The 13,831-nt window shown below is 36.5% G+C and overlaps 1 protein-coding gene across 2 annotated transcripts in view; it reads left to right on the forward strand.

Moving 5' to 3' along the window:
• Positions 1 to 13,831, forward strand: part of LOC118205802 (caspase-3-like) — a 94,531-nt gene that overhangs the window by 33,518 nt on the left and 47,182 nt on the right. The gene's annotated exons all lie outside the window — the stretch shown is intronic.

The raw sequence follows: 13,831 nt of genomic DNA on the forward strand, positions 1-13,831 counted from the left end.
TGGATGTATGCTGACAAGCCTAAGCTCTGAGATCAGCACATTCATTAAGTTCATTTGGATACTTTGTTTGGGTTAATGATGAAAAACCTTTTCTCACACAGATATGTAGTACCAGTCATGGATCTCTGATTTTTCTGATGTGGGGCAAAAGCTAAAACTGCCGCCCTCACCCATCATCCTTTTAAGTTTCTCTAAAAAGTTTTAATTTCTTTAATAAATACAGAAATTAGTAGCATTTGAGGTAAAAACCTAAGCTCCATTTTGTACTAAATTCTTTACGTGCCCCCTTTTTTTTGCTATAAAGGAAAAATACGTACTGAAATTACATAATTAGAAAATCGTCCCCTCCTAGGAGAATCGCCTTTCTGGTGAGCTTACTTTGATATTCAAGCCTAATCCTAACTCTAATCTGGAGTGCTTCTAACCCTCCTGTCCTCGCCACCATTCGTTTACCGTTCTAGGGACAACGGGCATCCCCTAAGCTTCTCACTATTCCGTATTATTTCATTACAGGTTAATTTAGGTTGGGTTATATTATATGAATATGGCAAAGACAGGAGAGCTACCTGCTTAGAGGAGAGGTGCTTTCGTGGAGGAACTTTTTAAAGGAAACTGGCTCGTATTTGCATTACACATGAAGAAATCTACGAAAAGAAACTGTGCAGCCAGCCCGTTCTTCTGGGTTTGAACCCAGGCAAGGTCGAACTACCAGTATTCAGCGGTCTTAATCACTCGGCCACTGCTCAGGTCATTTGTTTGAGTATTTACTATGTGTTTCGGCATTAGGCACTGCATGGAAAGGGGGGAATGCCTTGTGGAAAAAATTAAGTGTTGGTACAGATAGTTAGGTGAGCTTTCCAGTTCTTGCACAATTGTTCTGTGTATGGATGTATGCTGACAAGCCTAAGCTCTGAGATCAGCACATTCATTAAGTTCATTTGGATACTTTGTTTGGGTTAATGATGAAAAACCTTTTCTCACACAGATATGTAGTACCAGTCATGGATCTCTGATTTTTCTGATGTGGGGCAAAAGCTAAAACTGCCGCCCTCACCCATCATCCTTTTAAGTTTCTCTAAAAAGTTTTAATTTCTTTAATAAATACAGAAATTAGTAGCATTTGAGGTAAAAACCTAAGCTCCATTTTGTACTAAATTCTTTACGTGCCCCCTTTTTTTTTGCTATAAAGGAAAAATACGTACTGAAATTACATAATTAGAAAATCGTCCCCTCCTAGGAGAATCGCCTTTCTGGTGAGCTTACTTTGATATTCAAGCCTAATCCTAACTCTAATCCGGAGTGCTTCTAACCCTCCTGTCCTCGCCACCATTCGTTTTCCGTTCTAGGGACAACGGGCATCCCCTAAGCTTCTCACTATTCCGTATTATTTCATTACAGGTTAATTTAGGTTGGGTTAGATTATATGAATATGGCAAAGACAGGAGAGCTACCTGCTTAGAGGAGAGGTGCTTTCATGGAGGAACTTTTTAAAGGAAACTGGCTCATATTTGTATTACACATGAAGAAATCCACGAAAAGAAACCGTGCAGCCAGCCCGTTCTTCTGGGTTTGAACCCAGGCAAGGTCGAACTACCAGTATTCAGCGGTCTTAATCACTCGGCCACTGCTCAGGTCATTTGTTTGAGTATTTACTATGTGTTTCGGCATTAGGTACTACATGGAAAGGGGAAATGCCTTGTGGAAAATTTTTTAAGGGATATGGACTCGTATCTGCTTAGAGGAGAGGTGCTTTCGTGGAGGAACTTTTTAAAGGAAACTGGCTCATATTCACGTTACACATGAATCCACGAAAACAAACCATGTAACCAGCCCATTCGCCTGGGTTTGAACCCAGGCAAGGTTGAACTACCATTATATATCTTCTTAATCACTCAGCCACTGCTGAGGACATTTGTCTGATTATATTACTATGCGTTTCGCCATTAGGCTCTGTATGGAAAAGGAGGAATATCCCGTGAAAAAATATTGTAAGGTAAACTGGCTCGTATCTATGTTACACATGGGGAAAATCATGGAAATGCTCATACAGTCAGCCCATTCACCTATACTTGACCCTTGGACCACTCAGCGGCTTTTATTGCTCAGCCACTAATGGGACTATTGCATACAAAATATGGGCTATTGCCGAAAGGAAGTATTCTGAATCAAGTATACAGAATATGGACTATTACTGAGAGTATTCGTGCTTCCTGCCATGTTTTTCATACTTCCTATTTCATAAGTAATTTTAAGTTCTTACCTGCTTTAACGCTATTAAAATATGACGGAATTAGTAACGTAAATTTAAATTTTACTCTGTAAGCCTTTTGTTCTGCAAATAAATGCATGGAATCGTCATAATTTGATCTGCAGTTTGATTTTCGGTTGCCAGAATCGCAAGACTTGATAAACGCTTCTGGCTCACCGATGATCATAGATATTTTTTAATGTATTTTAATTTGCTGAAACTTCGATCTGAACAGGTTGACATATTCGTGATTCGTCCTCAAATAGTTCATCAGATTGCTTTTTGTGCTTTGGAATTCTTTCTTTTTCAGAATAGACTCAACTGCAGTTTTTTAGGTTACTATTTTAGACTCTTGTATCCAATATTCAATAGGATTTTTCTCTAATTTTTTTTATAATTTCTAAGTTTGGGTCAGATCTTTCGTTAACTACACAGAACACAAAAGAGGAATTCCTTTTGAATTTCTGTATTTACTCGATTGAATTCTGGGAAAATATTAGCTCAAATTTTCAGGTTGATAATAAATTAAAATTTTTCACAGCATGTACCAGATGTCCTACCTCGTGCTTTGATTCCACATCAAGAGACATCAATTTTTAATTTCTATTAAATATTTGAATATTTTCGGTAGATTCATTAGAAGCACTTTCACAGCCACATAGTTTTCCGACCATCTCGTCTGGCTGCTTCCTTTTAAGTTGTGCTTTGCACATTTTTTCATAATATACCATTGAGTGGTGCATCCGACAAAAAAGCTAAATATTTTCTGAGTAATTCCAAACAGATAACTGCTTCTGGGAAAGAAAAAGCAGAATGCATACTGACAAAATACAAGGAGTGAGCCAAACATGGCACAAATTCCTCCAGCTTAGTCATTTCTGTAATTCTAGCTTGTACTGTTTCAGAAATGAATTGGGTCAGTCATATTAGACCCGTTGTCGTAAGACTGACACCAACGTTGTCCAATATCTAAACCACCAAGTGTCAATGAAGACACTAATTTTCTACAATGCGTTCAGAAATACATTCTCCTATCTTTCCACCAACTTCTATGAAATCAATTAAATTTTCCTTTATCTCACACACATCACCACATGTTTTTACGTATTGAGTACTTGGTTCTTTTTTTTTCTGTATGAGACACATAGGTGCTTTGACTGGTACTTAAGAGTTGAATTATATTTGACAAGTGGAGAGATTAAATTCAGAAAATTTCCTTCGCTTGGTCGAGGACACTTTGTAAACAGGCTACTTGGGATTTCATCAGACCCAAGAAAAGAACGGCAGTTTATTAAGATATAGTACCGTGTCCATGACTATATAGAATTTTTCTCCATTTTTCTTTCTCTGTATGAATGAGCCGCTCAGTATCATGATCAATGCCTTGACACGATTTCATTTGTTTTACTCAAATTTTCCACTTAGTCATGCACCTCTGTGTATTCCAGACGCTTCACACTCAGTTAATCTTGATAAAACGTTTTTCCCAGTTAATGAATCCTGTTGTATGGTGTAACGATAGCACCATGTTTCTGATAAATCTTGCAGGGTGTACAAAAAATTGCATTCTTGTTTTTAGAATATGTAAACCAAGATCTAAGCTTTTCATTATTTACTAATGTTTTGTATTACATGTCAAATGTCTGCCATCACGTTCAATGGGATTGAGGTTTACGTTTTACCGGATTTTACTGGCTAATAATACTGATTGACTGCTTAAGAAAGATTGTTGGTGACCGTTCATTTTTTTTTATGACCAGCCAATTGCATGCATCCAACAAATAAAACATTTTTAGTTTTTTGTCTTTCTGCTGCCCACCCCCATCTAAATGAAGAGATCTTTATATCATGGTTTCATGTCCTCCAGCTGTTCGTTTGATGTCGATGAAAAAGGTTGTTCTTTTAAATGCTGATTTGTAGATTGTTTGGGGCTGATATATGCAGTCATGTTTGTCATGGAAATTGCAAGAAATATTAATACTCTCTAGAATCTCGGCATAATCGGAATTGCGGCAGGGTCTGACGGTTTATTTCTTCCGTGAAGTTATTTTTTCATCTTAGCTGAAATTTGTGTTCTCTGTTTGGCCTTATTCTTTGGCTCATTTTCTGCATTCCGCTTTTCTTCCCTGTGGCTTGCAGATGGTTTCTTTTAATCTAAATTAAATTCACTATGAATTGCCTTAATAAGAATAACTAAGAATTGACATAATTACACTGAGCAGTCCTAAATAAATGGTCGCGCCTCGCTAAATGTAGTGTGGGCTATTAAAAGCAAGCATATTTAAAAAAAAAACACAAAAATAATAAATCTAGCTGTTCAGTCATTGGGACTATTTCACTTTAAGATTACATCATTTTTTCTCGCAGATGTTCATTACAGCAACAATGTAAACGCTCGCTCAGTTTTTTTTTATTGCTGTTGTTGTTAGTAGTAAGTCATCGCATGTGATTAAAGTTGTCGAATAAAATATTAATTAGTACAGTCCATTTCTTTAAAATTGTATTATTTGTATATCAACGCCCTATATCGCATGAACACTAGCTTTAAAATCCAAAATGCCGAGTCTGTTCCGAGTCAAGCCAAAGTTCACTGTTCCGAGTCAAGCCAAAGGTGAGCCTAAGTTTCCAACTCACTGCAAAAAGATCTAAATGCCTTGCTTCATCTTGAAGACATAATGGCTGTATCTTGTATAAACTTGAAGAATATTAATTTTAATTGTTTCATTTGGCCAGGATGGCCCAAGGTTAATTTTTTGGGTTAGCTCTTAAAAAAAAGTTACAATGCTTCTCCATTTCCCAGCAGACATTGCTATGGGAACCAGGCGACCTTTTTCAACAAGCTATCATTCTATTTCCTATTTGAATACACGTGGCCCAGACAGCAAATGATATAGGGACACCAGGTGTTACTGATAGGGTCAGTCTGATTCTATCAGTGACGCCTGGAATTCTTCTATTGGCCTCTTTCGGATCTTGTATTTATAGTTGTAATCGGCTGTACTTAACTTTATTTTAACTCATGTTCCTTTAAAAGGGTTCTTAGTATTTAATTAGAAATCTTCTTAAAAGAGGTTTTTAAACTTGGCTTTAAAACTCTTAACGTTGTAATAAAATTAGAGAGCTGTTTTAGCGAACAACATACCAAAACGATCCAGTGTTATATTCGAATTTCCCGCCCTCAAAAGTTGCCACCCAGGGCAAGAACCCCTGCTTGCCCCCCCCCCCGCTAGATCCAGTACTGTGTAGAAACAGACTGAATGTTTGAAAGTGCCATCATCACCATATTGCTGTATTCTAGTTTTACTAATAATAAGGTTCAGAAATTAACCTTGTCTTCTGCATGGAATTTCATTTTAAGTCTGGTATTCTTATCGAATTCAGTACGCTTGCCACTTAGAAAATAAGTTATAATGGGATCTCAGAGTTTCAAGAAGCAAACCTATGTCACTAAGTAATTCATTTCTAATAAGAATATGATTTTCAACTAAAAGATATTCTAAGGTTAATATGGCTTATTTGATTATGGTAAAGCATGCTAGGGTTATTTATTTGCTTAAGAGGAGGGATGCTTTCGTGAATTATTTTCTAAGGGAAACTAAGTTGCATCATCATTGTACACCAAGAAAAGTATGAAAACGCCCATGCAGCAAGCCAGTTTACAGAGAATTGAACCCAGGTCAAAATTACCAGTACTCAGAGTCGTTACTGCTCAGCCCCTAGTGGCCATGATTCTAAAGTTATGGTGAAAAATTTGTTTTACATAACTAACTCACAAAGCAAGTTTCCTGTCAACCTTCTTTATTTTCTCATGAGCATTGAAAGCAATCAAAAAATTACTTTAGTTTTGAATATACAGGGTGTATCAGTACAGCAGTAACAAACTTTCAGGCGAGACAGAGTACACCTAGATGATGGGAAATCACATAGCTATGCATGGTCGGAAACGCTTTCCTGGCACGGTTGTGACAACACAAAAATGAAGAAAGAAAGGACATGAATGGGGTGAGAAAACATCTTTATTATTCCGAATACGGCAAAAACAAAGAAAAAAACAGACAACGATCTTCATCAAAGTAGGTGTTTGAAATTATGACCCCAAGCCGTGATGCAGGCCTAACATCTCTGGAGCATTGACAAGCGAATGTTAGCAAAAATACCGGGCAGGTTCTGGACGACCCCAGCAGCTGCCAGGATGCATACAGTAAGTTCTTCAGCACTGTTAATGGAAGTTTCTTGCACCAGTGCCTTGAGATACCGCCAGAAGACGTAATGAAGGCAGGTGAAGTCCGGAGATTGAACAGGCCAATGCACGGGACCTCATTGACCAATCTACTGTTGGCCATATGTTGCATTCAGGTGGAGACGCACTTCAATGCTGTAATGTCGGGGGACCCCCATCATCGTGAAACCACATGGAAAGAACGGATAGCAGCAAATATGTGTCATCCAGCAGCTGTGGCAATGCCTGAAGGAAGAGCAGACAGTTTGCACCCATCAGGCTTCGGGGCAACATGTATGGCCCAACTAGGTGGTCTCCTATGATGCCGGTCCATACATTTATGGAAAACTAATCCTGGGCTGCACAGGTTCTCCTCTGACCACACATGGGTGTTATGTGAATTGAATATTTCTTCGTGCTTGAAGGTCGCCTCTTCGGTGAACAAAACAGTGTTTGGGAAATGGGGATCTCTTGCTCACATCTCAGCATACCAGCATGCAAAGGTCAATTGAGAAAGAAATTTGCCTTGCCCATTAACTTCACATGCTGTATGTGATAGGTGTGCATGTCATTAGTATGCAGGATCTGACAGTCGTATGAGAAATCCTGACCTGACAGGCAATAACCCACATACTGGTTCCGTGATTGTTTTGTACCAGATTCAGCACTGTCTCCTCATTACTTGGCATCCTTACTCTTTGCTCACGCTGCTGTGTGTCCACGCTGAAGAAGGATCAACTCTTGGTCAATCTCTAGTGCAAGTGTTTAAAGAAGGCACAAGTGGGAGTTTACCTCCTGGGCTAACATTGAGCGTGCAACCGCTGTGTAGCTTGTCCATTGCAATCACAGGCCCCATTTGGGAAATACATATCAATGAGCTCAGTGGTCATGTAGCATTCCATCCTACTACCACTCTGTCAGCAGCTGAAATGAAGCTTCACAGCAAGAACGGCAGCAACAACTGCATGTGTGCATGCACCACCATTACTTTGGTTTACATTGTGACATCTGTCATGTACACCAGCCAAAGACTTCCCAGTATTGTTGCTGTACTCTGAATAATAAACATGTTTTCTCAGCCTGTTCCTGTCTTTTTTTTCCTTGATTTTTGTGTCGTCACTATTGCATCAGGAAAGTGTTTCCAACCATGCATTGCGATGTGATTTCCCATCATCTAGGTGTACTGTATCTCTCTTGAAAGTTTGTCACTGCTGTACTAATGCACCTAATGTATAGTGTATTAATATATCGAATGCACCTTTATGTTATCTGTATATTAATGTATAATATGTATAGCTATAGGTTATACAATGCACATTGATACCGCTCTGCAATTTCTGTAGAGTTCAGGAAATTTTATTATTATGCGTATTAATTTATCTTCCCTGCGTCGACTATTATAATAGTGCATTATTAATTTATAATGTAATACGATGTATAACTGTTGTGGTAATTCAACATAGTAACAACACTTTTTGATGTAAGTATCTTTATATTGTATAATAAGCATTGTTATTGTAGGAATTTGCAATACCCCTGTTTTCCACCATCTGCCCCTGTGTGCAATATTCTTTTTCTGTACAGTTGCGGGATTCGGACGATACCCAAATAGTCAGTGAAAGCCAGCCAAGTGTCCGGACCCTGCTCTCACCTGTCACCTGTACTAATACACCCTGTATATCTTAACAAATACGTATAAAAGTAAAAAAGCAAATTTAAATTCTAAAAAAAAAAAAAAAAAAAAAAGCCAAAATAATTTAAAATAATTTTAAAAAAATGTGCAAACATGTAAAAGATTTAATTCTCGAACTAATCTACAATATCATTTAAATTCAGAAGCATAAGCAAATCAAGTGCAAAATCTATCCATGAAAATAAATCTACTAATTTAATAAATTAAAATTAAATTAAACAATTTTTTTAAAAAATGCATATGTGAATGACCGTAGATAGGCAGGAGACAGACTTATCAAGGGGAAGTTGCCTCCAAACCTAACTCTCCAATCATTCAATTCGTGTTTCGTAATTCATGCAGGCAAGGGTAAAAGTCAAAACCAAAAGTAATTCCAATAAAGTGGTACTCAGTGAAGGTATTAGCTCAAGATAGACGGCTCTAAATAGGGTGCAAGTAAAAAGTACTATCCACACCTTTTGTTTAGATTTAGTCAACAGAGGGCCAGCTATATCTACACCCGATACTTGAAAAACTGCTGCTACTTCTGTTCAGTCTTTTGGAAGAGGCGGAAAAGGTACCTCAAGATGTTTTACCTTTTGCCTTTTACATGTACATAAGCATTCTTTGATAACACTCCGAACAGTTCTTTTCCCTTTCACTATCCAAAATCTTTCCCATAAAATAGTCAGTAGAGTTGATGTCCCAGCATGCTTGTTAGCAGTATGTTCTTGGGTTATAAATCTTCTCACTGCCAGGTGTTTCGATGGTAGAATTATTGGAGAAATAAAATCTTTCGTTTCTTCCTCATTTATCAATCTGGACTTTAATCGTAAAATTCCTCCTTCATCTTCAAATATTAGAAGACCTTTCAAATTTTTTCATGTTTCTTGATTAGAGTAACATTCCTTTTGTATTGCATGGAAAATAGTCCTTTGTGCATTTAACAATTCTTCATTTTGAAGTTACTTACATTTTCTTAAGTCCTTGGCCTTTGGTTGAAAATGCAGTATCCAAGCCATAACCCTAATCATCTTTGAAAATCTAGAGAATCTTCTGGCTAACTGCAATGAAATTGACTCTAGCTCTGTGTTACTAGCAGAGATGACTGACTTTCGTTTCTCCATCTCTACTTCTTTCTCGTTAGTATTTACAGCTGACTTTGGCCACTGCTCCTTCGAATTCTTCAACCAGGCTGGCCCTTGCCACCACTTGCGTTTCTGAAGTTTCTGAAGTTGCACAACCTCTTGATAAAATGTCTGCTGGATTCTGGTCAGTTGAAATATGGAACCAATCTTCCGGAGTTGTCAATTTTCTAATTTCACTTATTCTGTTTGTAACGAATACCGACCACTGTTCTCGACGAGTTATCCACACAAGAACTGTGGAAGAATCTGTCCAAAAGTAAGTCTTGACGTTGGAAAGTCTCAGAGCTTGCTTCACAGAACTAAACAGCCTAGCACGTATGGTAGCGGCCATTAATTCAAGACGTGGTATAGTAATAGTCTTCGTTGGAATTATTCGTGATTTGGCTTGAAGTAATTGAACAGTCACAGAACCCATACTGGATTCACTTCTTAAGAAAATGCATGCCACATAAGCTGTCTTACTGGCATCGACAAAAGTATGAATACTTAAATTGCATTCCTTCATCACACCTAACCATCTTGGAATTTTTATATTTTTGAAGTATTTCAGTTGTTTTTCCCATTTTAAAAATTTCTTCTTTATTTCATCATTCACTTCATCATCCCATGATTCTTTGCTCTTCCAAGCGGCCTGCAGCAAAATCTTAGGCTGAATCATAACAGGTGCAAGGAAACCTATGGGATCAAATTCTCGATTAACTAGTGAAAGTATTTTCCTTTTAGTTACCTTTTCTCTTTCATCAAATTTCAAAGATTCGGTGTCTATTTCTAAGGTATCTAAATCTTTGTCCCAAATCAGTCCTAATACAGGTGATGTTGTACTTTCTGAAAATGCAGGAATTCCAGAACTTTCCCATCCTCTGAGATCAAACATTCCTTCTTTCATTACATTAGTTGCAGATTCGATGAATATTTCTAGTTCGGCATTATTTTGTACACTAGTTATGCAATTATCAACATAAAAACTATCTTGTAATTTTTTAAGAAATTATTCAGAATATTTTTTTCCCACGATTCTTTGGATAAATGATGGTCAATAACCACCATCAGCAAAATGGACTACAAGTAATGCCAAATACCACACGGGTGTGACGAAATGTCTTCACTCTACCATCATCACCATACCAAAGAAATCGTAAAAAAATCCCGATCTCTTTCATTTAGAGATATCTGTAAAAAAGCTCTTCTGATGTATGAAATCACACCAATTTCATGTAAGTGAAATCTTGCTAGAATAGAGAGAATAGTTTCAATCAAATTAATTCCAGTCTCTAAACAGTCATTTAGAGATGGCTGATTAGGAAGCTTTGCCGAAGCATCAAAAACGGGTCTAATTTTCATGGAAGATAGTGAGGATGTTTCCTTAATGACTGGACGATGTGGGAGGTAATGAACAACGGGTAAAGACAACTCCTTTTGGGGAACTTCTTCAATCACTCCTTCCTGCAGCCATTCATTAAAGACTTCATGATACTTTTCACGATATCCGATTTTTTACAAGTTCTTCATAGTAGATTCGAGTCTCAAAATTGTCAGATAAGACTGCATGCTCAATCTTCCAAGGCATATCAACCTCGTATCTACCATTTTCTAATTGACGAACTGTTTCTTGGAAATGAACCATAATAGCTAGCTCTTCTTGACTCTTCTTTAGTTTTTTGTTCAACAGGATCTCGGATACCCAATAATTCTAAGTCTTGCAATGATGAAATAGGCAGATCTTCTTGAGATAACATAGAAACTATAGTCATATTTACATTGTGCTGATGTTCGGATTGAGGCACTTTACCCATCAAAGTCAAACCCAATTTTGTTTCTATAGCCACTAAACCTGTTCCTAGTTCTTCTCGTTTTCCATTAAATAACTTCCCTGCAACGTCTGCCCCTAACAGTACTTCAATAGGGCCTGGATTTCTCTTGGGTATCAGTTAAGCGTATTCTTTTATTTCCTAATTCGCGAATCCAAGAACCATATCTTATGCTTGAAATATTACAAATAACATCATGATCCATAGCATCTAATTTACATGAATAATTACCATCAAGGCTACTCAAATAAATCTTGTAACATTTATGTTTTTAAATTTCAGTTTTCGTTCCACCAAATAAAGAGTGACTAAATTCTTCCTCCCATTGCAAGTCAAAACCCATTTCTTCTGTGGTGGACTTTAAAACATAACTTTTTGAGCTACTCGTATCAATCATTAATCTAACTTTACGCCTTTTATTCTTACCCTCTATGTTTACAACTAGAGTCTGAAGGAAAACTTCATTTGTAGCACGCGAATGCAAAGAATCAATTGTTTTCTCTTTTTTCTCATCATTTTCCTGGTTATGCATTTCACTAGACTTATTACATTCAAGACTAGGACAAAAAAATTTCAAATGCCTTTTTGAACAGATCTGACACTTAACACTTGATCGACACTGGTTACTGAGGCGACCTTTAACCAAGCATATTCTGCATAAACCTTTCTTTTTTACCGCAGACATTTTTTCATCTAACGGAACATAAAACGCCTTTTTACAGTTACGCGTTTCATGATCTTTTAAACAAAATGAACAAGAAGGTATTGCTTCATGATTCATCAAATCCGACGTGGAAGGAATATTTTAGCTAGTTGCTTTTCAGAAATTCAATTATTGCATCAAGACTCAAAATGTTTCATTCAGATTCAGTAATTTTTCGTTGTCTTTCAAATGATCGCAATACATGAATAGGAATAGCACTTTCTACAAGAGGGTGTAAAATTGTTCCACACTGATCAGTTGTTTGTCACACCGAGACTGCTCAGGGCTCTAAGTTGTATTGAAAGTGAGTTATACAAACTACTCAAAGAATCCTGCTTCTTTTTCGCTGCGTTATCCAAAACAAGTTTTATTAACTCTCGAACATAAAAATCAATTAACAGTTCTTTACGGCCATATCTCTCAGTGAGGCTTTCTATAGCCAAAGGATAATTTTCTTTCGTCACAGGAAAAGATTCTACAATATCTCTAGCTTCTGATTTAATTTTTGTTGACTGTATCAAATAATGGAATTTGTCTGCATTCGTTAAGTTATTATTTTCATGTATGGTTTTAAACTGATTCCAAACGTAAGCCAATTTTTTAAATCACCTGCGAACTTATAAAGTTCTACTTTCGGTAGGCGTTGGCACAAAGTTTTACATGTATTTTCATCAGTAACTAATTTCTGATTACTCTTTGACGATGTATTTTGGATTTCGTTTAATTTTCTCTTAATATTATCGAGAAATTGTTCCGATTTTAACTGTATCCTAACAGCCTTTTCTCGATTGTCCTCTGCTATTTCAAATTCTGTTTCGAATTCTTTATCATCAGTTATAGTATCTAAATAAGCACTCTGCATCAATTCTAATGTTTCTGCCTTTTTCTTGAACAAATAAAAACACATTTCTGCTTCTTCATAAACAACATTAACATCATTTAAAAGTTCATCTAGTCTTTTATATGCTTTAGTAAAAGCTGAACGGTGCGCAGTTTTGTTTCTTTTCATCACTTCCATTTTGTCTTAAGTTTAAAATATTCAGATAAAAATTAGGCAAGAATAGTATTTTAAACTTCAGTAAAACAGTAATCAATAACTTCAAAACGGAAGTATAAGGTAATCAACTTACCCTATCTATTCTTTCATCCGACATGTTTCAACAAACACGCCCACCCGGGGGGTGCCAGAAATGTCGTGAACATTGTGAGTTTAAGAGAAAATAATGAGCGGTTTGTTAAAATTTAGATCAGATGAAAGATCTTTTAATATATAGCATTTTAATACTATTTAGTACAGTGTAATATGTTCATTTTACAATACGCAACGTCCACAAAAATGATCGTTACAACGCAGTTCGATCATCCATCTTTTTAAAAAAACAATCTCTCTCTCATTTCCATTCCATAACAGAGAAACTTACCTTTCTTGGAGTTCGATCGTGGCGTGACACTTATGCTTCATGGTGACAAGACCTTCGTCTGAACAAAGCTTAAGGTGCTGCAGATCTAACACTGCATGAAAGGCTAATATGCGTACTGGCAAGTGCACGATCCCCATATGAACAAAAACTTACTCATGTTTCTAATCAGTTTCATATTGTTTCATGTAGTCTTTTAGTACTTTAAATTTTTTTTCTTTAGTTGTACATGTTGGCTTAATCTTTGAAAGTAACATATTTTTATGAGCGTTATTGTTACACTTATACCTTATATTACACACCAGCTGCACATCATTTAAAATGCCTGTAGTGTCATCTGTCTGAAGTGAATAAAATATACTTTTTTTAATTCCATTGAGAAGTCCATATTTCTCATTATTGGCTATGCAACTGTTTGAGAGGGCTATTAAAACAACATCATTAAATAAGTTTTTTTTTTTTTTTCAAACTTTGTTTTAGCTTATCTTTTATAACTTGAAATATTAAAACCTCACCTGAAACCAAATATATTATTTCTTGACTGCAAGCTCTAGAGGGAATTTTAACTGCTAAGTCTCTGTTTATGGAAATTCAAAATATTTATTTGCGCTCTTT

Source organism: Stegodyphus dumicola, chromosome X1, assembly GCF_044657685.1.
Source record: "Stegodyphus dumicola isolate Sdum_Otavi_A_Nest chromosome X1, ASM4465768v1".
Lineage (NCBI taxonomy): Eukaryota > Metazoa > Arthropoda > Arachnida > Araneae > Eresidae > Stegodyphus > Stegodyphus dumicola.